Genomic DNA, 25,937 nt, shown 5'->3' on the forward strand with positions numbered 1-25,937 from the left:
ACTCCTTGGAGACAAAGTTAATGACCCCAAAGGGCTACCATTCCCTTGGTGTTGAAGTACAAGCGTCTCTTTTAAAAGGGCTCCTCTGTTGGGTAGTGGATGATGTTAAACCCTCCATGGGGTTTTCCAAGGAGCCCAGCTGGTTAAAAATTGAGGTCACAAAAAAAACAGTGAGCCGATTTTCCAACATACCCTGCCTAGTATTTTTGTTGTTTCTCAAATTCTCCTTATTAGGCACAGCTTTATCAAGAACCAAGTCGGCAGTTGCATTAATTAGTGGGCTGGAAGCCGAGTTCCGCTTGCCACATAGAGGGTGCATCAGCTCTTTTTTTCTTTTTGGCCAGCGGAGGGGGCAGAGGGACATGAAAGGTCTGGGGAAACTTTATTGCTGACTTCCTTTAAAAATCGAGCGAATCCAGGGTTACATTTAAATCATATAAGGAAGGGTTAGACCCGCACGTGTCATTTGGAGAATGTGGAGAAACAGAGACTGATTTTGCAGAACCAGTCCCAATGTTGCTGTTCTTTTGACGGAACAGAGGTGTTCTTTGACTGAGCCAATTTCTTGATTGATAGCCCTATAGCGTTTGTGAGATAACTTACAATTGAATTGGCGATGGAATAATCGTTTGCTTCCGATATAGATTTCCTCTTGACACTTGAGAAGCTTTCCTAAGTCACAAAATGATAGGCAATGGGGGAACCCAGTTTCTTCCAGACTGTGACGGGTGCAGATGGGCCCTCTCTTGACCTAGTCTTTGCCCAGTCACAAGCTGCTGGATCTGACTGATGCATTCATGCACCCAGTTGGTGATGTGAATACTCCTCACGTCCTGGAGGTGAATAGGATTGTAGGCAGTGTAGTCCCTGCTGCTCGTGTATCATGCTGCAAGGGTTGACTAGTGCTTTTATGTACCCGGTCGGTTAGTGTGAGGCCCCCTGCCTTCTGTTAATAAAGAGGATTACGGGTAGTGTAGTTCCACCTGCTCGTGTCTCCAGTTTAAGCAAATAGCTTAGTTGTCAGATTTTTACCTGTTTCCAGTTTTTGGGGGACACAAACCATCGAAAATAAGTCTACAGACTGATAGTGATTGCCTACACTACTCTTACAGTAATCAAAAGTGCCTAGTAGGCTATCTCAGGACACCAGGGCCATGTCAGTAGTGGAGAAGCCAACCCATCACCCGCACTACCACTGCAGAGAGCCCACCCAACTAAATACTGGCTTCTCCAAACTGCCCAGCAGAAATGATCAGTCCCCGGATTCAGCGGACCAGAGCAAACAGGTGCAATACTGTCCCCATAAAAAAAAGAAAACATCCCGCAATAAACCAAAAATCGAAAACTAGCAGGTCCAACTGAGTAGGCAGGCGAGCTGACAAACAAGATGGCAGGCATGGAGGAGGCTGAGTGTGGGCTGCTTTGGCATTTTGGCAACTGCTGACGGCTGATAGCTAGAAACCTGGGAGCTCGCTGATGCAGTCTCAGGCATGTGAAGGCTTAATTGCGCTGGCAAAGTGAACACTAAACACTGTGCTGCACCTCTCTTTGCACTTATCTGCTTTTAAGGCTCTCCCCGCATGGTCGATGTTGTGGGCATGATAGAGTTCTCCACACTTGTAGTTGATCAAAGTGAATATTTAATTAAGCACCAGAGAATAGTTGATGCTCCCTCCACAGCTGGCAAGCAACTGACATTCAGAACATTCTCATGTATAAAGAATAGAGCAGAATAGAATACATCGAATGAACCATTTAAAGGAACATGCACATTAAATGAAATCCAAATACAACTTATCTTCTTCTCTTCATAACTTTACAAAGAATTATAACTAACCATCTATGAGCATATGTAAAGAAATGTGAAATAAAAAAAATAAAAAAATAAAAAATGGTTACTAATTCAATAATCACCACGGACATAATCCTGTAGATACCTCGGAGGGCATCTAAACCTGTGAAGTGAAGTTCTGTTGTTAATGCTATCACGATCACAGTTTGATGACAACATAGAATTATCATTGGAATCATTACCAACATCTGTAGAAGAAGAAACAGAAGTGCTCATACCAGTTTCACGATCACTCATTAAAAGCTGTGGATTAAAATTATCTCTAATACAGTAAAGCTCTTCACCATTAAATTTTTTATAAAGAGCTACTCTTCTTAAATTCCTATGTTCTCCATTGTGTAAAGTTACAAATCTTTTATGAACAGATTTACCTCTATATGGGCCCCTAAATTTAGTGATCCCAGTACCCACACGACCAGGTTTAACCTTAACCAAATCATTTGGTTTTATGTTCACCTTAAGTTTAGCAAGGTCATCACATGACGATTTTCCACAACCTAAGTTTACTAAACCAATGCAATCCTTCATCCAAGCAGGAATGAGTTTTGTGCTTGCTGTACGCCCTCTCATACTCACAAAAGGTATTTGCCCTGAAACACCATTTTCAGTGGTGCGATAAGCCCACACTAAGTCATTTACCATATCTTTAACATTTCCTTTGATTGTCACAGCCATTTGAATTGCACCCTTCACTATTCGATTAGCCCTCTCCACGACACCATTCCCTTGTGGATTATACAAGGATGTTCTGCTATGTACAATTCCACAAGAACTTAAAAATGTAACCATTTCATCAGAAGTCAATTGTGTACCATTGTCCGTAATTAATCTCACAGGAAAACCTTCTTCTCTGAAAATCCCTAACAAAATATGGATGGTGTTCTTGGTGGTAATCTCTCTTGTGAATTTTACAATTAACCACTTGGAAGTGACATCCACCATAACCAAACCAAATTTCATGTCCGAGCCTAATCCATAGAATGGACCAATAAAGTCAAAACACACCGTATGCCATGGCAAACCAGGATCATCAATCTTCCCAAAATCATATTGATTACCAACTTTCAATCTGTTTTCACTCTCTCTACACCCCACACAACTTTCAACCCATTCCGAGATTTGTTGATCCATAGCAGGCCACCAAAAATATTCCCTTAACCGCTTTTTGGTAAGAGATTGGCCCAAGTGCCCCTCATGAGCCAACTTAGACAAAGTAAATCTGATACCTTGTGGTGAAACAAACTTATCATCTTTCATTAAAATATTACCTTCCTTGTCAAACATGGACAAATCATCCAAAACTTTAACATAAGGACATACAGCACTGGGAAGAGTACTCTCTCGTCTATTACCTTTGGCAATAAGGTCTTTTACTACATGTAAAACCTCATCCAAACCCATACTCTTGTTCCATTCCTCTTTATTAATAGCACTGCTACACCATTCCACCAAGTCATCAATTGCAGCCACCGCACCTTCGCATTGGAAAGATTCCACTTTGTCTTTATCTACCTCATGCCATGGTAAAGAAAGTCTAGACAATCCATCCGCCTGACAATTTTTCCATCCCACAATGTAATCAATTTTGTACACAAACTCTTTTAAACGTGCAGCTAATCTAGCCAACCTTGCAGAACCCTTCCCTGCGCCACCTGGAGATAAAATCTTGATCAAAGGTTTATGATCAGTTTGTAAACTGAATTGTACACCCCACAAATACATACGAAAATATTCACATCCCCATGCCGCAGCTAATGCTTCTTTTTCAATTGTAGAATAATTCCTTTTTGAAGAAGTCAAGGATCTTGATGCAAAAGCCACAGTCTTTACTCCTGAAGTGTGCATCTGGGCTAAAACAGCGCCTAAACCAACCGTGCTAGGATCCACTGTCAAAATTTATTTCAATTTTGTATCAAAAGGAGTTAGAATATTAGTCTGACAAATTTCATCCTTAATTCTATTAAAGGTCTCTTGTTGTTCTACTCCCCATACAAATTTACAACCTTTCCTTAAAAGTAATCTGATCTTTTCTGTTTTGTCTGCAAAATTATGTACAAATTTCGCGTAATATTCGATAAGACCCAAAAAAGATCTCAATTGGTCCTTATCCACGGGGGCAGGTGCTTTCCTAATTGCTTCTAAAAGATCACGTTTTGGTCTGATCCCCTGGACTGATAAAGTTTAGCCTAAATATTCAACCTCCTCCACAGCAAACCTACACTTTTCCTTCTTTAAAGTCAAACCGGCCTCATCCATTTCAGTCAACACCTCTTTCAAGACCATGTCATGCTGTTCTTTAGTATCACCAAATAAAAGTACATCATCCTGAAAATACAAAACATTCTTTGTGTTTTTAAGAACAGAACCCATCATGCGTTGAAACACTCCAGCAGCCGATGCCAACCCAAATGGCATCCTGGTGAACTGAAACACTCCCTCCGTGGTAATAAACGCTGTGAGTTGTTTTGAATCTTCATGCAATTTAATTTGGTGATACGCACTGCGTAAATCCAATTTTGAAAAAAACCTCCCCCCTTTCAGAGATAAAATCAACTCATTTATGTTAGGCAAAGGAAAATTGTCCACAATAATATTCTGATTGAGTGTGCGCAAATCCACACAGAATCTGTAACTGCCATCAGGTTTGGCCATGATAACAACCAGTGAAATCCATGGAGACGTTTCTATTTGCTCAAAAATCCCCTGCTCTAACATTTCACACAGCATACGTTTAACTTCTTGTCTTGCCACAATGGGGACCTTTCGCACTTTGTGCTGCTTGGGAACAGCATCTTTTGTAAGCATGATTTTAATGACGTAACCTTTTAGTTCCCCAATCTCCTCAGAAAATAAATCCTTCATCCCTTCAACAATTGACTCAGTTTTAATCTCGTCAACCACCATTACCTGGTGAGTGGCCCTAGGGTTTATGATAATGTGGAGGTCGTACTGATGTGCCCAACCCAAAATCGGCGGACCACTATGAGCCACAGAAACTTTCCCTTTAACAGACCTCTCATGGAACAAGATATCCGTTGACATGTACCCAATGATATCAATTCTCTCACCTTGATACCCACTGGGGTCAATGTCCTTTGGAAGTAACTTAACATCAGGCCAATTCTTAATGTACATCTCCCTAGGAATAATGGTCCAAAACGACCCCAAATCAACCATTAATTGGATTTCTTTGCCCTGTACCAGGAACATTGCTTTAGGTCTCATTCTTCTCCCAGGCGTCATTTCATCATCCTCTACACACAAAATGTTGTTACCACCCTCAACATCCTCATTTACTTTACAACTGCTATTTTGAACAACAGCTATCTTAGCTCTATTAAATGTTTTACACATTTTGAAAAAAGGTCCCTTGCGTCCACATTTCCTACACTCTTTATCTAATGCAAAACATTTTTTATAGTCTGCTGTATGATACGTATTCCCACACCTGGGACACATTTTTTCCGTGGTCCTATTGTCATTAAATGGACTTCTTTTGACAAATGAACTTTTGTCACCTGAAGTATTACTTTTCTTACCACTAACCTCAGCTACCTCTTCTTGTTCAACACAAGACACACTAGTACCATTAGTATTGTCTTTCTTTTCCATTTCTCTCATACAAACATCTGACTCCTCAACTACCTTTGCGATATCAATAGCATCCTATAATGTAGGGTTTTTTGCGGCCCACAATCTCGCCTGCATTTTTTTATTTCGACATTGTACAATTAGCTGATCTCTAATCATTTCTTCTCTTATTGCACCAAAATTACATTTAATCGATAATTCTCTAAGTCTTGTAACAAACTGATCTAATGTCTCATCCTGCCTTTGGGGTTTTGTATAAAACTTGTGTCTAGCCATTACAATGTTAACCTCCTTGGAATATTGTTTTTTGAGTCTTGACTTGGCTTCTAAGTATACATTGGAGATCGCTCTCCCGCATCATCTGTACCTGCAGGTAAGTACTTGAAAGCATGCTGACTCTCCTTCCCTAAAGTACTTAATAACAATGCTTTTTTCCTGGCAGCACTAAATTCCTTGCATCCAATGCTTCGATATAATTTTCAAAAATCTCAATCCATTCATCCAATTCAATCGGAGGATCACCATTTTGTTGTAAAAATAAACGAGGTGCGACAACTGTATGATTATCCATATCTACCCACAAAGGAGATAAAATACAATTAAAGCAAATATGATGTGAATAAGAAAACAAAAAAAATAAAATATGTTGCCACAAAGAAAATGGTATTAACACCCTGCACTAGGAGACAAAAGAGAAGGTTTGTTAAGCTACCAGTTAATGTTCTTTGTAATGTTTATAACCATACAACACGTTCCTTGGGACAGAATAAAGTACTGAATGTTTTCTTCTTCTTTTCCTTTGTAAAAGAGAAAATAAAACCGACAATAATCCTCTAGAAAATTGAATATTATGAATAGTTCCAAATACCCATAAACCTGCTCTGGTTTCTTAGTGCAAACTTGTGTCCTCAACAAGTTCACGCTATTTCCACAAGAAATCCACTGTGCGCCTTCTCCCGATGAACAACAATGCTTTCTGATAAAAGTACCGGTATCCAAGCAACGAAGTATTTTCCAAAATGGCCACTACGTTGTCACGCCGACGTTGTGACACAATTAAGTTGTACACGTCACATCCCATGAATACCGAAGAGAATCTTGATCAACAGCGCAGCGCGAGACAATCCCATTTGAAACCCGCACATTTCAATTCCAACAGTAAGCCCAGCCGATTGCGCCAACAAAAGTGTGACCAGAAACAATGTTTTTTTCTTTTTAAATAAAATGCTCTCACACCCTTCAATTTCTATATCGCAGCGATAGTCAGAAACAGTGGGTGAAGAAGTAATACGAACACAGGTATCTTTGTCCGTTCTCTCACAATTAAAAAAAAACGTGTCTCAAGCAATAAAATTCAAGAACCTTACAGTATTATGCAGGTATGGGTTCTTCATAAAAGCTCCTCTTTTCCATTAGCGAAATACGACTTTGCTCTCCAACGATGAAAATCACGATGATAGTGAGTTATTTTCCACCAACAGAGTCCAAGACTCACTCTGGGCTAATTTCTCTCTCACCAGCTGATCGTCGCCATCTGTTGTGGGCATGATAGAGTTCTCCACACTTGTAGTTGATCAAAGTGAATATTTAATAAAGCTCCAGAAAATAGTTGATGCTCCCTCCACAGCTGGCAAGCAACTGACATTCAGAACATTCTCATGTATAAAGAATAGAGTAGAATAGAATACATAGAATGAACCATTTAAAGGAACATGCCCATTAAATGAAATCCAAATACAACAGTCGACCCAATCCTCACTGTCTCATTCGGAAAGACATTTAGCCGAATACCAGGATCATGGACAATATAAGAAGCTGCAATGCGATGTGCAAGCTGCTTCGACAGCTACACCGACCGCTTCCACACACCATCGTTTCTCTAAAGTGTCATGCAATGCCTAGCATGCTGACGCAACAGTAATTTGGTGCAGTATTTGATTAGCATTAGTATTCATTAGTTGGACTAAAACGCTGTGTGCTACACCTTTCATTAAAAAAAAATGCTTAAATCAGTCTTCTCTAACGAGTAGCTGGTGAGGTACTGATCGCTCTCTATCTACCTGTAAGTAGCTCCCCTGTGTGTGTTCAGCCCATCGCACCAAATTAGAAGCTTTTCCTTGATGAAAATATGATATGTATCCCAAAACTGAAAAGCGTGCATATTCAAGAAAAATATATGTGTACTTTCAGAACTCCTAACCTAGCTTATATTTGGAGACAAATGGCTGGATTCCCAAAATATATTTAAAGCTGATATTTAAGTGATAAATCATGAGGGTCGAGAAGATTTTTTATTCAAATATTAAATTGGTGGCTGGCACTGCAGCCATTGCTGTCCCACATTAACCCTGTAGATAAATCCATTTAAACAGTACTGCGTACAATCTTGTCTGATACACTGAGGTAATCACTTTATTCATTAAAAGTCTCAAGAAACTTTTTGAAAGACCCTCATCCACCAGTCTTTACCAGTGGCATGCTTCATCATCGGGTCACCACCCTGAGCACCTAATTAGTAGGGGTGGGCTTGTCTCCCACCAGGAGGGAGTGCTTCTAAACTCCTAGGGGGAGATTTACAAACATTTTGCGTTGGATTAGCATCACAAAAGTGACAATAACCTGCGCAACATGTTTTTTTGCTATGTATTTTCCAGTTCAAAACTAGTTTTGTGCTGGAAAGCACTCTCAAAGTAGCGCAGAGCACTGCTTTGTAATACTTAGCCTAGAGAGGGCGTTATATGGGTGGAACATGGGCATTCCAATGCAACCACTCATGTCTTATGATGGAAAATGATATTTACAAAGATTTGTAGAAACGCCTTTGCGCCAAAAGTTAACGCCCCTTTAAAGGAGGCGCTAACAGGAGAAATTAAAGCATTTTCCGACTTTGCATGCGTGCTGCACTGTGCAGCACGCATAAAAAGTGGGAAAAGCTTTCCATCTTGTTTAGGAACAGCATTTTGTATGAGAAGGGTACCCTATGCTAGACTCATGAACACACCTTAGCGCTATGGTGCTAAGGTGTGTGCATGGTGCACGGCCGCTGAATTCAGCGCAGGCACTAGGGAACGGGGAGGAGAGAGCCATATCTTCAAAGATATGGCGCTCTCCTTCTCCATCCCTGTTGTGCAGCGCAGTCTCATGGGGGGCTGTGCTGCTTTGCGTGACTTTTTTGTAAATCTCCCCCTTATTGTCTTCTGGGTGGGATCTGAAGTCAAGTGAAAAAGGAGGTTACCTGACAAAGCAGCACACTCAGCAGAGCTAGGATCATCCACTTGGTTAATGCATGCACAGTTTATATCAAGGGTTTAGAGGCAGCTGGAGCTGTCTGGTAGCCAGAAGACACAGGATCCGGTGTCTGCTTATGGGGAGTCAACACTGCGTGCAGACGATGAAAGCATGACTATTGCTTGCATTTCCGAGAGGAAATGACTATTGCTTGCATTTCCGAGTGGGAAAGCATGACTATTGCTTGCATTTCCGAGAGGGGACTGGTGATGTCACGGTGATGGGGAGTCTGGAACTATGCCTGGTTTGTCCTGGGAGCAAGGGAGAAGCAGAATGCACAGCCTAAAAAGACGGGACACAGGAATACAGATTGAAAAAGTTCGCTGAGTACGACTCCTAGAATGGCCACATTCACTTCTTGGTTGAAGTGTTGGTAGCCAATAAGACCCCCCCCAAGAGATCTGTGCTTAAGCTCCACTCAGATAGCTATAAATCTTTTTGCATTATTAACTCCAAAACTGCTGAACAGATTTGCACCAAATTACAACAGGTCTCTTTATGGACCAACATTTAACTTTATGCAAAAGTTTGGGCTGTAGTTGTGTCTAAAATCTGTATGGGAAATTGCATGGGAAAACACAAAAGTAAGACACTTTTTCTTGAAAATGTTATGAAGATTCGTCAAACAGAGTTAAAGTTTTAGCAAAACAAAAAATGCTCTGTCTATAGAAACAAGGTCATAACTATAACTATCTACTGGCACCCACCAGTAGGTAATATATATATGTATATATATATATATATATATATATATATATATATATATATATATATATATATTCACTGAAAAAACCATAGGTTATAGACCATATATAGTTAGGAATTAGCATTTACAAAACCTTGAAAATTCACTGAAAAAAACATAGGTTATAGACCATATATAGTTAGGAATTAGCATTTAAAAAACCTTATTTTACTCACACAAAACCATTGAAATTCCATATATAGTTAGTTGTACTAACTATATATCGCGCACCCGCAATCCACTGCTGATGATGTCACATATTACTTCATTCATGACATGGTCAGTGACATCACTGATGACATCACTGATGACATCTCAAATGACATCACTGATGACATCACTGATGACATCTCAAATGACATCACTGATGACTACATCCAGTGACTCTATAATTCTGTAAAGTTAAAATATGTCTTACATATTGAAGAATGAGTGGATGTATAAGTGTTTTGATGAAGGATTTAGTAGGGGCATGACTGACTGTATGAGTGACTGATTAAATGTGTCTCACTGAGTGCATGGGTTAGTGACTAAACTGTCTTAATTTGTGCATCATTATGTCTGTTGTTCTGTAAACTGCTGCATGTGTTGATCAGTAGCTATATAATTAACTATATGGGTTATCGATTGGTTGCCCAAGCATTTGTATGGGAGACTGAGTGTGTGTGTGGGTGGCTGGGAGGTGTATGACTCTCTGCATAGATGTGTGAGCAGTTGATTGACTAGATGTATGGGTTCAAAAGTGCATGTGGAAACAGCTGTATGGGCAGTTGACTGTGTGCATGAGTGTATTGGTGAGTGAATGGATATCTCAGTGCTACATGTTAAAGTAAGTACATATGTAAAATACAGTACATGTGAGAGTTGACATATATAAATAACTGTGCATAAGAGCCAGTGAATGTGTGAGTGGCTGTATGGATCATTGTGAACTTGTATCCAGGATTGTATAAGTGAGTAAATATGTTTTAGTATATGTTTGAATAAGTAAGGTGTGTATAACTGTATAGTTGAGGAAATGGAGGTGTGATTGATTCTTTGCATGACTGACTAAGTGTCTCAGTAACTCCATGGATGAGTGACAGTCTATGAGTGTCTGTTTACACTGAGTGTATCTAAGGTTATATTAGAGTCTGAAGAGGTTCATCGTATTATCACATGAATGATGTCATCAGTGATGTGATCAGTAATGTCAAATGAGATGTCATCAGTGATGTCATCAGTGATGTCATTTGAGATGTCATCAGTGATGTCATTTGAGATGTCATCAGTGATGTCATCAGTGATGTCATTTGAGATGTCATCAGTGATGTCATCAGTGATGTCATTTGAGATGTCATCAGTGATGTCATCAGTGATGTCACTGACCATGTCATGAATGATGTAATATGTGACATCATCAGCAGTGGATTGCGGGTGCGCGATATATAGTTAGTACAACTAACTATATATGGAATTTCAATGGTTTTGTGTGAGTAAAATAAGGTTTTTTAAATGCTAATTCCTAACTATATATGGTCTATAACGTATGGTTTTTTCAGTGAATTTTCAAGGTTTTGTAAATGCTAATTCCTAACTATATATGGTCTATAACCTATGGTTTTTTCAGTGAATTTCATTGGTTTTTTAAAAGCTAATATCTGTAGCTGTAAAATGTATTCTTCTTTAAATCCCAAAATATATTTTATATGTTTATTAATAATTTTTTTTTTAATACTTTTTTTTGTTCGCTCCCGGTTCGCGAACCGGGAAGCTTCCCGTTAGCTCATCTTGATGCCGCGACCCAGTCCGCGAACCGGTAAACGCTCCGTTAGCGCAACTGCCGCGTTAGAAATCAACATCGTGACGCGTCGCGGAAGCGCGACGTATCACGTTGTCGCGTAATGCGTCTTATGACGCGCCGCGTTAGCGCACCCGGAAGTGCTCCGGTACGCGAACTGAGACGCGAAGCGCAGCTCCCCGGAAGCGATCCGCGGCGCATCGCGAAAGCGCGACGTATCGCGTTGCCGCGTAATGCGTCTTATGACGCGCCGCGTTAGCGCACCCGGAAGTGCTCCGGTGCGCGAACCGGAAGCGATCCGGGGCGCGTTCTGCAGCGCGTAACTTAAGCGTAAGAGGTCATGTGACTTGTTAATAAATCTTTTCATTGGTTCATTTCACTTTTGGTTTCATAATGATGTAAGGCTAGGTCAGGTGACCTAAAAATAACACTTTTCATTGGTTTAGAACTATTGTTTTTCCCAAATGATGAAAACCCCTCCTTCTTTCCTCACTCTGACTTTCATCTTTGGCATCTAAAATGGCTGCCGTGCACGACAAAAGTGTGGCATTTGAAAAAAGACAAGATGGCGCAGACAATGTTTTTCAACACTTCCTGATTTCCTTCGAATCGAACGTTAACAGACGTTGGGGCATATTACCAAAGTTAAGCGATATTTATCCCTAACGATGCATTGCAAAGATTTTTTTACCGTCAGAAATTATCGCAGATAAACCTTGCTATTATCAAGGTTTATCGCAAATACGATAAAAAACGACCGCAATGCATTAATATCGCTGAAAACTCAGCGATATTCATGCATTACCGAGCTAATGCTCTTAGCCATGTTATCCACCTCCCATTGGATAACATGGCTAAGAACTGCTCAGGGCAGCTGTTACTTTTTGGAGATATTCGCGCTTATCTCGAATATTTCCAAAAGTTGATAATAGGAGATAGCGATGTTAGCGACTGTTTCCAGTCGCTAACATCTTGGCATGCCCACTTTGCATGTCATTAGTGATAAATATCACTCACATGCAAAGTGGGGCCCAAGATGGTCGCTATCTCCTACTAGCCGTCGCTAACTGGTGTTAGCAACAGCTAGGTAATACAGATATAATTTTATCTCCGCGAAGCGGAGCGCTGTTACAGATATATATCTTGTTTTTGAACGTTAATTTCTCAAAATGCACTGAAGCACATATATTGAGACCTAGCAAAGGCACATCGGGCTACCAGTCCCTAATATTTTACCAAGTTTCGTGCAAATCCATTCAGCCGTTCGATTATTATTATTATTTTTTTTTTTGCCCCGCGGGGCCCTTTTAAAACCTCCACATCAAACCTAGGGGGTCAGCGAGGATCTACTATGCCCCCTTATGGTCATTTGCCCCTTCGCTTTGGCCTCCTCTTGTCTCTCGATCCTACCAAGAGACAAGATGGCGGCCGCTACGTACTGTTTGGAATGTTTACAGACACCGGAGAGCCAATCAGCTTCGCTTCGCAAAGCTCCGTAACGCGAAAAGTACGCGAAGCGGTGCGCTGTTACAGATATATATCTTTTTTTGAACGTTAATTTCTCAAAATCCACTGAAGCACATATATTGAGACCTAGCAAAGGCACATCGGGCTACCAGTCCCTACAATTTTGCCAAGTTTCGTGCAAATCCATTCAGCCGTTCGATTATTATTATTATTTTTTTTTTTTGCCCCGCGGGGCCCTTTTAAAACCTCCACATCAAACCTAGGGGTCAGCGAGGATCTACTATTCCCCCTTATGGTCATTTGCCCCTTCGCTTTGGCCTCCTCTTGTCTCTCGATCCTACCGAGAGACAAGATGGCGGCCGCTACGGACTGTTTGGAATGTTGACAGACGCCGGAGAACCAATCAGCTTCGCTTCACAAAGCTCCGTTGCGCGAAAAGTACGCGTCCTGGAGCGCTGCCCGGTCCGCTGTTACAGATATATATCTTTTTTTAAACGTTAATTTCTCAAAATCCACTGTAGCACATATATTGAGACCTACAAAAGGCACATCGGGCTACCAGTCCCTACAATTTTGCCAAGTTTCGTGCAAATCCATTCAGCCGTTCGGGCTAAAAGTGAGGCCAACCGCCCTATGGAAAACTCAATGTTAAAAACACGTTTTGGGACCCCCCTTTTTTCTCGACCCCCCCTGGACGAACCCCCCCCAATTTTCAGGGGCTGCTCAGAAACAAAATGTTCCATTTTCCTGAAAATTTCAGCCAATTCCGTCCACAAACGCCAAAGTTATTAGACATAGAATTTTCAAAAAACCCATAGAGAAAAAATCCTAACTATATATACCTACTGGCGGTCGCCAGTAGGTATATATAGTTAGGATTTTTTCTCTATGGGTTTTTTGAAAATTCTATGTCTAATAACTTTGGCGTTTGTGGACGGAATTGGCTGAAATTTTCAGGAAAATGGAACATTTTGTTTCTGAGCAGCCCCTGAAAATTTGGGGGGGTTCGTCAAGGGGGGGCCGAGAAAAAAGGGGGGTCCCAAAACGTGTTTTTCCAATGTTAATTTCCATAGGGCGGTTGGCCTCACTTTTAGCCCGAACGGCTGAATGGATTTGCACGAAACTTGGCAAAATTGTAGGGACTGTTAGCCCGATGTGCCTTTGCTAGGTCTCAATATATGTGCTCCAGTGGATTTTGAGAAATTAACGTTCAAAAAAAGATATATATCTGTAAGCGCGCTCTGGGCAGCGCTCCGGTTCGCGTACTTTACGCGTAACGGAACTTCGCGAAGCAAAGCTGATTGGCTCTCCGGTGTCTGTCAACATTCTAAACAGTCCGGAGCGGCCGCCATCTTGTCTCTCGGTAGGATCGAGAGACAAGAGGAGGCCAAAACAAAGGGGGAAATGACGATAAGGGGGCATAGTAGATCCTCCCTGACCCCCTAGGTTTGATGTGGAGGCTTTAAAAGGGCCCCGTGGCGTGGGGAGCGCCCGGTTCGCGAACCGGAAAGCGTTCTGGGGAGCGTACTATAAGGAAAAAAGAATGATAGACTTTTCAAATACTGTATGTTAATTGATTGTTGGTTTTGTTGATTATTTTTTAATTTCTTTATTTTTTAAGCAATTATTTATACCCTCTTCCATCTTTTCTTCGGTAAATAGATCTATTAAACAGTATCTCTGGTTTACTCCCTATAGCTGTCTTTCTTTTTACATTACTCTCTGTTCACTTCCCTTATACTTACTCTTCTTTTTTTTTTTGGTTCGCTCCCGGTTCGCGAACCGGGAAGCGAACGGGAAAGCGAACTAAAAGAAATAGAGCTTGCCAGAGTGCTAAACATTCTAGCAATTTTTTTTTGAAAGGGGAGGTAGTTCTGAAAAGAACTTTTTTTTTATGTTTTTGTTGTTTTATATTTTTTTTAATTTTTTTTTATTTTTTGTTTTTTTTTGTATTTTTTGAACAGTTTTATGTTTTTTTTTGTTTTTGATGGAGGGGAAACAACAAAAAACAGGCATTGAAAAGGGCTCAACAGGAGCAAAAAAAAAATTACTGTCTGGGGCGGTTAGGGCAATTGTGATTTACATAAGCTAGGTTGAGTAACGTAATGCTCATGTTACCACATGACAGCAATGCACCGCAATACATACAAGTAAATTTCATATGAGCAAAGTTCTCCTGTATGTTTGGCACGGTTTCCCGTGCCTCTGCTCCTGTCAACGATATCAGTGATGTTGACCTGGCCACAGGAGTTGTTGTTGGGTTATCTTGCATGTCACGTATCTCCGCCTGGCTGTAGTTCAATGGATGCCACCTGTTCATGTGACGATGCATTGTATAGTTACCGTAGCTATACTTTTTATCAGTGCCTCTAGATAACCGGTCTTTACAAATGAGGCAGGTGACATACCTAGCATTTACTTTCTTCTGCCCTCGAGGGATTTTAAAAAACTGCCAAATGAAACTGGCTTTCCGATGGGAAACCCGGGGCACCTCTTGTAAGAACTGTGGTCCTTCTGTCTCCTCTTCCTCTAGTTCATCCTCTTCCTCCTCTGTGTTGCTGATGAACTGGGGAGGTGGTCCTCTCTTCCCATGAGGAGGTGGAGGTGGTGGTGGGGGTGCACCAGCTGAAGCAACTAATGAAGCCATTGCTCAACTATCCAAAAAGGTCTTCCTCTCACAAAGATGAAAGACCCACTCTGTGCACGCTGTCGATCCTTAGCATGGCTCCCCACCCTCGCAAGCATCTCACCCAGGCAGTGGTCACCCCCGCTCTCTGTCTTATGCATGGGTAATAAACCTCCCCCCATCTGCGCTGCTCTTCCCTGAGAATCACACCCTGTGCCCGCCCGACACCTCCCTTTCGCCCTATTCACTACCGCACCCTCTGACACTCCTTTTCCTCTGTGTCCGACTGTCCAGGCCGGTCCTAGGCTATCAGCTAGCCCTGCAGATGTAGTTTATGGCCACAGCTGTAAAGAATCACCCCTCTTCAAAGGAGTTATAGTAGATCAAGGCCCACACTCGATGAGATCCGTCACAGCAGAAGCGTTGCTATTATCTGAAAACCATCCTGTATTGTGATTGGGGAGGGGACCGAGCGTGAAGCGGAAGATTCCAGGGATGACTCTTTGTACATCAAAGTTTTTACAATTATGTGTCACATTAAAAATATATAGCACTCCGACAAAGTAGTAAGATTATAAAACTTTAATAATTTATAAATATATACAAGAAAACAAAAATAGTAATAACATATAAACATTTTTAGGGAAAAACAACGAAGTAGCGGTCGGCTGTGCGAATAGTCCCAACGCAGCACAACGTCCAGATTTCCGGCGTGGGGCGTCGCGGGGGGTGGGTCATCAGTAGCAAACTGTTGTGCGAATAGTTCCAAGGCAGCAGAACGCGCCGAAATCTAGATGACACGAAAGTGATGTCTAGTAAGTTGCCACCCAGCAAATAACGGCGTGGGGTGTCGCGGGGGGTGGGTCATCAGTAGCAAACTGTTGTGCGAATAGTTCCAAGGCAGCAGAACGATGGCACCAAGGTGATGTCCAGTAAGTTGCCGCACTGGTTTTGGTATCCTACAATGCTGCTCCGAATAACGGCGTGGGGCGCCCCGGGGGAGGCGGCGTGAACGGGCCTCTCCAGGTGGAGTGTCATCTGTTGTAGTGGGGCGCCCCTTTACCGTTTCAGTTGCCATTCCGTCCGTTTTTGGTCCACTGTGTCAAAAGCCGCAATTCAGCTGAGTTGCGCCCACTCTTGCGGTGCAGCGATAGGCGGCTGTCACAGGACTCTCAAAATGGCGGCAGGCTCTTTCTTTTTTGGGCCTGGTCCACTGAAATGGCCCTGGGACACCTTGGAAATCGGACGCTTGTCTGCTAGGTCTTGGACCCCATTCTCGAAAGCGTCCCCTCCGCCTTGAGAATTCATCAAAAGTTTTGGGGGCCCCGACTCCTGCAGGCTTCTGGTGGGGAGCGGCTGCCATGATTGCTCGTGGAATGACCACGACGGAGCTACGAGATGGTGGTGCTCTCATGCTGACGCCAGTTTAGTCTGAAACATCCAGAAACAAGGTGGGGCTTTCATCGTTTGGGAAAAAAAAAAAGTTTTCATCCAATGAAAAGTGTTGTTTTTAGGTCATATGATCAAGCCTTCCATCATTAGGAAACCAAAAGTAAAATGAACTAATGAAAAGTTTTATAAACAAGTCACATGACCTGTTATGCGGCATAGGGTATAAAATGCGGAGAAAATACGTTGGCACGTGAGGCGGCGTCAGTAGCGGACCGATGTGCGAATAGGCCGAAGGCAATACAACGCGCCAAGATCCGGATGGCACCGAGGTGGTGTCCAGCAAGTTGCAGCACTGGTGTGGCCATCCTACAATGCTGAAAGTCGGCGTGGGGCGCCCCGTTGGCCTGTGAGTTTGCGTCAGTAGCGGACCGATGTGCGAATAGGCCGAAGGCAGCACAACGCGCCAAGATCCGGATGGCACCGAGGTGGTGTCTAGTAAGTTGCCGCACTGGTGTGGCCATCCAACAATGCTGAAAGTCGGCGTGGGGCGCCCCGTTGGCCTGTGAGATGGCGTCAGTAGCGGACCGATGTGCGAATAGGCCGAAGGCAGCACAACGCGCCAAGATCCGGATGGCACCGAGGTGGTGTCTAGTAAGGTGCACTGGTGTGGCCATCCTACAATGCTGAAAGTCGGCGTGGGGCGCCCCGTTGGCCTGTGAGTTTGCGTCAGTAGCGGACCGATGTGCGAATAGGCCGAAGGCAGCACAACGCGCCAAGATCCGGATGGCACCGAGGTGGTGTCTAGTAAGTTGTCGCACTTCTGTGGCCATCCTACAATGTTGAAAGTCGGCGTGGGGTGCCCCGTTGGCCTGTGAGATGGCGTCAGTAGCGGACCGATGTGCGAATGGGGCCAAAGGCAGCGCAACAATATTTTCTGACTGACACCACAAGGCGTTGAGATGCCAAGATCCGGATGGCACCGAGGTGATGTCTAAGTTGCGGACTGATGTGCGAATGGGGCCAAAGGCAGCGTAACAATATTTTTTGTATGGAAGATATCACTAGGCGTTGAGATGCCAAGATTCGGATGGCACCGAGGTGATGTCTAGCAAGTTGCTGTACTGGTGTGGTCATCCTACAATGCTGAAACTCGGCGTGGGTCGCCCCATTAGCCTGTGAGATGGCGTCAGTAGCGGACCGATGTGCGAATAGGCCGAAGGCAGCACAACGCGCCAAGATCCGGATGTCACCGTGGTGGTTTCATAGTTGAGAGGCACTTCATCTGCAGTGGGGCGCCGAGATCCGGATGGCACCGAGGTGATGTCTAGCAAGTTGCTGTACTGGTGTGGTCATTCTACAATGCTGAAAGTTGGCGTGGGGCGCCCCATTAGCCTGTGAGATGGCGTCAGTAGCGGACTGATGTGCGAATGGGGCCAAAGGCAGCTCAACAATATTTTCTGAAGAGAAGACACCAAAAGGTGCTGACATTCCGAGATCCGGATGGCACCGAGGTGGTGTCTAGCAAGCTATGCAGTTGAGTTGTGTGCGCACTTGCGGCGAATAGGTCGAAGGCAGCATAACAATGTTTTTTGAATAGAAGACACCACAAGGCGTTGAGATTCGGTTACCACCGAGGTGATATCTAGCAAGTTGCCGCACTGGTGTGGCCATCCTACAATACTGCTCCGAATAACGGCGTGGGGTGCCCGAAGGGGGGGGGAGCCGGCGTGAATGGGCCTTCCTAGGTGGAGGCTCGTCTGCTGTAGTGGGGCGCCCCTTTACCGTTTCAGTTGCCATTCAGCTGAGTTTCGGCTGCTCTTGATGCTACAGCGACAGGCGGCTGCAAGAGGACTCTCAAAATAGCGGCCTGTTCTTTGGATTTGGGCCTGGTCCACTAAAATGGCCCTGGGACACCTTAGAACTCGGACGCTCGATTTTTTTTTCCTTTCCTGTACATGCAAAAAAAGGTAAATGCCCGGTACGTTACACGCTTCATCTGCCACGATGAACTCTCCAGAGGAACCGAAAAAAATATAGTTGTGGTAACTATACCATGCATCGTCATATGGAGAGGTGGCACCAATTAATTATAGTGCTGCATAAAAGAGAGATTTGGAGGAGAACCCCTGACCTGCTAGTACATTCATCAAAGAAGTGGCACTGAGAGCTTCAGAGGCAAGGGAAACGGTCCCAAATATTTAGAAGAACTTTGGAAAGATTAAAATGACATGTTTAGATTGTGGCAAATTAATTTCATGTGGACAGATGAGTGTTACTCTAATGAATACAGCATATGAACATCATCATAGTCGATGGTTGGTAGAGACATTTTGACTATATCCTGGACCTGCCCGTCCTCGCCCAAAATGGCGCCGGAATAAATGGGACTCGTAACTCCTTGTTGTGTACTGGTTGCAGAACCTTGAAATCACGAGATACGTATGCAGTTTTGAAGCACATAGCGGGCGGGGACGAGAATTGATTGAATATTTCGACATCCCTATTGATATTAAGTTCTGATGTGTTATTGATTACTGTACTGTTGAAAGTTCGAATTAACGTCACCCATGGTACTTGCCCGCAAATGTATATCTAGATAATTTTATTGTAACTGGCCCTGTCGTATTTTAATTATAAAATGTACGTCCACCGATTCCGTAACTGTTAGACACCTTAGTTCTTGCAACCTAATGGCCCGCCCGTTACGTTCCTCTACAGTGTAAATGTCTATTCATCATATACGATTACAGTTTGCTCTGTGGCAGGCCCACGTGGTTATAGGCTCGTATTTGTATAATGAAATTTTCACAATAAAGGTTTTTAAAAGAAAACATGGTAGTAGTATATACATTGGTAAAGTTTTTAATAATAGTGACTGTTTTAGAATCATTAAAAGGCAAGTGAAATAAAGCAGACCAATTACATGAAGGGTAAAAGGTATAATACGAAGGAACGCAGTAAAGATAAATGGTCAAGGGCTGTTGTGTTTTCTATTCCTGCAACATAAAGTGATCGATAAGAATCTCATATTCAGGCGTATCGGTGACTAAGACAGCAGGTCGACCCTCTTTTGCTCAACGGCTCCGTCATGGGACGAAGAAACGCTCTTTTTCTCGAAAAAAGAATATATTTTACTTGCAGGACAGTTGTAAAATTTCCGGGAAAGTACATTAGCCTGGAACATTATAACATATATTTAAGAAAAAATAATGTTCGGAAGTAATGAAAAGCGTAATTTTTAGGTCATATGACCAAGCCTTTCATCATTACAATAAGAAAAGTAAAATGAACCAATGAAAAGTTTTATTAACAAGTCACATGACTTGTTATGCTTACGTTACGCGCTGCGCGCCCCGGATGACTTCCGGATGCGCTAACGCGGCGCGTCATATGACGCATTACGCGACAACGCAGGTACAGAATATAGTCAAAATGTCTCCACCAACCAGCGGTCGGAACACAACCCCTTTCAGCAGGCTAAATAGTTCTGTTAAATGACAACAGAAGGGACAGGCAACAAGAACCATCAGTCAAAGAGGGGAGGGCTAGTTCTTCTCTACCGGGTTACATTGGGGCGCTACCGGAACTGATCGAATTGGTAGTCTACAGTGTTTCTGGATGTTTCAGACTGAAGCTGGGTTTAGCATGAGAGCAGCACCATTTCGTAGCTCCGTCGTGGTCATTCCGCAACCAATCATGGCAGCCGTTCTTTATCGTTATTTTGGGCGGGGTGGGTGGCGGAGCCGAGCTGTTTTGCAGCCATCATTGTGTGGAGTTCAGTTCATCTCACTAGTTTTGTATTTGTCATGAGGGGTTGTTCCTAATGTTTCTATTTTAGCGAGGTCAAAAAGAGATCCCATTAGTGGCCTACTGATTTTGCTCGATTCCTTTTCTTTTTTTTTACACGATTTTTCGTTATCTGCAAAGACTAAACAGAGTATTGCGACTCTGTGTTTGTTTGTAAATAGAGAATGAATCAAAGAGAACTAATTCTAAAACAGTAAATACTTGGATAACAATCAATCAAATGGAGAGAGAAGCAGGCACGACGGATTACAACGGGGGCAAAGGCCTGCGTTAACTACCTTTCACTATCTGCAAAGAGAGAGTACTCCTAATAGAAATGAGGGGGGGGGGCACCATTCAAAGCAGATCAGTGTGCATAAACACGAAAATGTTTTCACTTACCACGTACTTGACATTCGACAGCTTATGATATTTGCTATTAAAAAACCATTGAAATTCACTGAAAAAACCATAGGTTATAGACCATATATAGTTAGGAATTAGCATTTACAAAACCTTGAAAATTCACTGAAAAAACCATAGGTTATAGACCATATATAGTTAGGAATTAGCATTTAAAAAACCTTGAAAATTCACTGAAAAAACCATAGGTTATAGACCATATATAGTTAGGAATTAGCATTTAAAAAACCTTATTTTACTCACACAAAACCATTGAAATTCCATATATAGTTAGTTGCACTAACTATATATCGCGCACCCGCAATCCACTGCTGATCATGTCACATATTACATCATTCATGACATGGTCAGTGACATCACTGATGACATCACTGATGACATCTCAAATGACATCACTGATGACATCACTGATGACATCTCATTTGACATCATTCTTGTGCTAATACGATAAACCTCTTCAGACTCTAATATAACCTTAGATACACTCAGTGTATACAGACACTCACACACTGCCACTCATCCATGGAGTTACTCACACACCCAGTCAGTCATGCAAAGAAACAATGTCACCTCCATTTCTTCAACTATACAGTTAAACACACCTTACTTATTGAAACATATACTAACACATATTTACTCTCTTATACAATCCCTGATACAAGTTCACAATGATCGATACAACCACTCACTCATTCAGTGGCTCTCATGCACAGTTATTTATATATGCCAACTCTCACATGTACTGTGTTTTACATATGTACTTACTATGACATGTAGCATTGAGATATCCATTCACTCATCAATACACTCATGCACACAGTCAACTGCCCATGTAGCTGTTTCCACATGCACTCTTGAACTCATACACCTAGTGAATAAACTGCTCACACATCTATGCATAGAGTCACACACCTTCCAGCCACCCCCACACAAACTAAATCTCCCATAGAAATACTTGGGCAACCAATTAATAACACATATAGCCTCTCGTATAGCTAATGATCAACACATGCAGCAGTTTACAGAACAACAGACATAATGATGCACAAATTAAGACAGTTTAGTCACTAACCCATGCATTCAGTGAGACACATTTAATCACTCACTCATACAGTCAGTCACGCACCTACTAAATCCTTCATCCAGACACTTATACATCCACTCATTCTTCAATATGTAAGACATATTTTAACTTTACAGAAACATACAGTCACTGGATGTTGTCATCAGTGATGTCATCAGTGATGTCATTTGAGATGTCATCAGTGATGTCATCAGTGATGTCACTGACCATGTCATGAATGATGTAATATGTGACATGATCAGCAGTGGATTGCGGGTGCGCGATATATAGTTAGTGCAACTAACTATATATGGAATTTCAATGGTTTTGTGTGAGTAAAATAAGGTTTTTTAAATGCTAATTCCTAACTATATATGGTCTATAACCTATGGTTTTTTCAGTGAATTTTCAAGGTTTTGTAAATGCTAATTCCTAACTATATATGGTCTATAACCTATGGTTTTTTCAGTGAATATATATATATATATATATATATCCGACTTGAGGTTGCCAGTAAGTAGTTATAGTCTAGACATTGGTTCCATAAGAAAAGCATTTTTTGTTTTGTCAATAACTTTGGCGTTGCGCTTTACAAAATGTTCAAAATTAGTATGACAGTGAGTTGAGCTGCTGCCTTGAAAGTTTTGGGGTGATTCGTCAAGTGTGCAGAGAAAAAGAAGGTGCCCAAAATGCGTTTTTTCCCCATGGAATTTCTCATAGGGATTTTATTATTATTATTATTACTGAAGCTTGTAGAGCGAGCAGCTACCTCCGACGGTGTCCCGGTGCTAGCAGCATGTCCCACCTGTGGGGAATGAGCCGGGCTAGGCAGTAAGATAGACATTTAAAAGCATGGGGCTCAGTGCCGAGCCCCAAGGGATACCACACATAAGGGGGCTGGAACTGGAGACATGGGGGTGGAGAAACACTTGTTGAGAGCGACCCTTAAGAACTGAGCGGAACCATGCTAGTACCGTTCCCGTCACTCCTAAATGGTTGAGTCTGTATAGGAGAATCCTATATGACACCGTATCAAAGGCTGCGGACAGGTCAGCAGCACCAACATCGCGCAGCTACCTTGATCTATGGTTTCACAAATCGACTCAGCCACTTCAAGCAGAGCTGTCTCCGTGCTGTAACCCGACCTAAATCCAGACTGGGAGTCATGCAGATGGTTGTTCGGCTCCAAGACGTCCGAAATTTGTCTCTGCACTTGGTTTTCCAGAAGAGATATTGGCCGAATTGTTTTTTTTTTTTTAGCTCTCCTGGGTCTGCATCCTCTTTCTTGAGGATTGGCTGGACATATGCTTTTTTCCAGCTGGTTGGAGAGACCCCCGTTTCTAATGAGGAGTTCCTGATGAAGTTCAGTGTCAATTTAAGCCAGGGGACTAATAACTTAAAAAAATCTAGCTGGGCAGGGGTCCAACGGGAAACCTGATTTTATTTTGTTTAGTTTCACCAGTGACGCCTCCGGATGTAAAGGGCGGCAATCCGACCATGCGCTCAAATAGTGTGGGTTATGTGTTATCAAATCAAATTGTCACGGAGATGAAAAGGACGAATAAATAGCTAACATTTTATTCAATAAGAATGTAGCTAAATCTTCACAGAGATCCATTGATGGGGGGATTGTACTATTCAGGGCTTGTCTTTTCATAAAACATTGGACTATCTTAAAAACGTATTTTGCGGAATTGTCAGAGGACTTAATCTGATTTGCGATGTAGTCCCTAATGAACTTACATTTCAGGTTATGAAATTTCCTCAGTGCTACTTTATATTCACACTTGGCCAAAGTTTCATAGTTCTTCCGCCAGGCATGCTCCAGCCTCTTACATAGACTTTTCTCCGTGCAAAGCTCCAGGGTAAAACAAGGGGCCAAAGGTTTATTCCTGGCCAACTTCATAGTCTTAATTGGGGCTATTTTGTCAAGGGTTGAATGAAACCAGCCATTGAAGATAGAAGCATCATGGTTCGGATCACCTGCAAGCTTAGAGGGAATATTTTGCAGCTCACAGCCCATCGATTCAGGTGAAATCTTCCTCCAATTTCTCCTGTCCTTAAATGTTGATCTAACCTGATTATTGGAGGAAACCCAGATTAAATTGAAAGGGACAAGCCAGTGATCCGACCAGGTCACAGGTAAAGGATCCTCTACCTGTAGTTTATGGCAATTTGTGAAAAGTAGATCAAGCGTGTGGCCAGCCCTATGTGTGGGTAATAATACCTTTTGAAACAGGTTTAGCCCCTTGAAGGTATCAGCCAGCTGAACGGCTAAGAGGCAGTTCTCATTGTTCATATGGACACTGCTCTTTTTGTGAGTATATTAATGGAGTGTTTCTCTGACAAAAGAGATTAAGAATCACACTTGACATGTTAGACGCTTACATATCCTTGGTCTTTTTGTCATTTTTTCTATAGAGGCATCGACTAGCCTTGCCACCACAGTACTGCAAAACTCTTACTCTACAGTAAGTAGCGCCATTCCATACGCTGCAATGCAATCACAATCAGATGTTTTATGGAATAGTGGGCCAGATGTAGGTAATGAAGATTTACCGATTCTAAAATACCAAATTTTACCGATTCAGTATTTTAGAATCGGTAAATGAGATGTAGGTATTTATTTGGTAAGTATTATCGAATCGGTACGATTCGGTATTTACCGAATCGGTATTTACCGATTCGGAAATTCCCATTCATTCCTATGGGCCTGGAGGCCCATAGGAATGAATGTGAATTACCGAATCGGTAAATACCGATTCGGTAATTCGATCCGAGTTAATAAAACACATATATACATGTTAAACAATATCTGTCTTGCATTGCCTCCGTTTTTCCTAGGTCTGGGATCTTATCTAGTTTTGAAATCTCAGCAATAACAGATTGGTGTTCTATTAGTGATGTGACAAAAAAAGGTATTTATCATTGACCTTTTCTGGACTATAGGCACAAAATATTCAGACGCGTATTTCTTTAGGCTCCTAAGTCCCTCAATCTAACATCACTTTTCGCTAAAGATTCTTAAAAATCGCTCTGTTCACTATTAACATCTATTAAGGCCTTCTCTCTTTTTCTCTTTGAAATGTAACCTCGAGCTATATAGCTTGGAGCAATCATTTGTTATCACTTCTGGGTTTTGCCTTTCTTTTATCTGTTCACCACTTTTCAAGAGATTCACTCTGTCACAATTATCATGCATGTTCACTGTTCACCATCTTGCACGAAATAAGTAAAAAGAACATCACTGCATAGATCACTCTTTCAAGTATAACCAAGTGTCATTCTAAATGCAATTCAATCCAAGCAATATGAATTTTAGAGGATGAGCCTAATGGGTATTTGTTTGTTAAACTTTGGTTGCAGCCTTGATAAAGTTACGCTCAGTAACGAAACACGTGTCGACTGCCCGTCTCAGCTCTTTGTGCTCAAAGTGAAGAACCTTTCAGAAATATTGATGTTCATTAATATCTTTACATCATATTACTATGTCTGCATGCTGTGCCTTGTCAGCAAGAATTGTATTGAGAGGAAAAAAAATGGAATTAGTTTTACATGCCAACAAGATATTAAATCACAAAGCCAATACAATGATTTGATGGTTTCTTTTTTTTACAAAGATATAAGTACTGTTTATATCTAGATATTAGCAATTTGAATAATTGAAAAATATTGTAAAGCCAGGGCACCTTAATCGGGTCAGGATCGAAAAACAATCCCAAAATATTTATATGGTATTAAATAATCTGAGTGACGAGGTACAACCAGTGTTAAAAGTATTTGACAACGAATGCTCTAGGAACACTTGTTGAGCCAACATCTGGGGTAGTGGGATGTCATTGCTACCTTGAGGAGCACCATAACTTTGAAAACGCAAAATCTTTCAAAAACAATTACAAAACTTAAAAACTCTTTGTTGAATTC

The sequence above is a fragment of the Lissotriton helveticus genome, chromosome 5_1 (genome assembly GCF_964261635.1).
Source record: "Lissotriton helveticus chromosome 5_1, aLisHel1.1, whole genome shotgun sequence".
Lineage (NCBI taxonomy): Eukaryota > Metazoa > Chordata > Amphibia > Caudata > Salamandridae > Lissotriton > Lissotriton helveticus.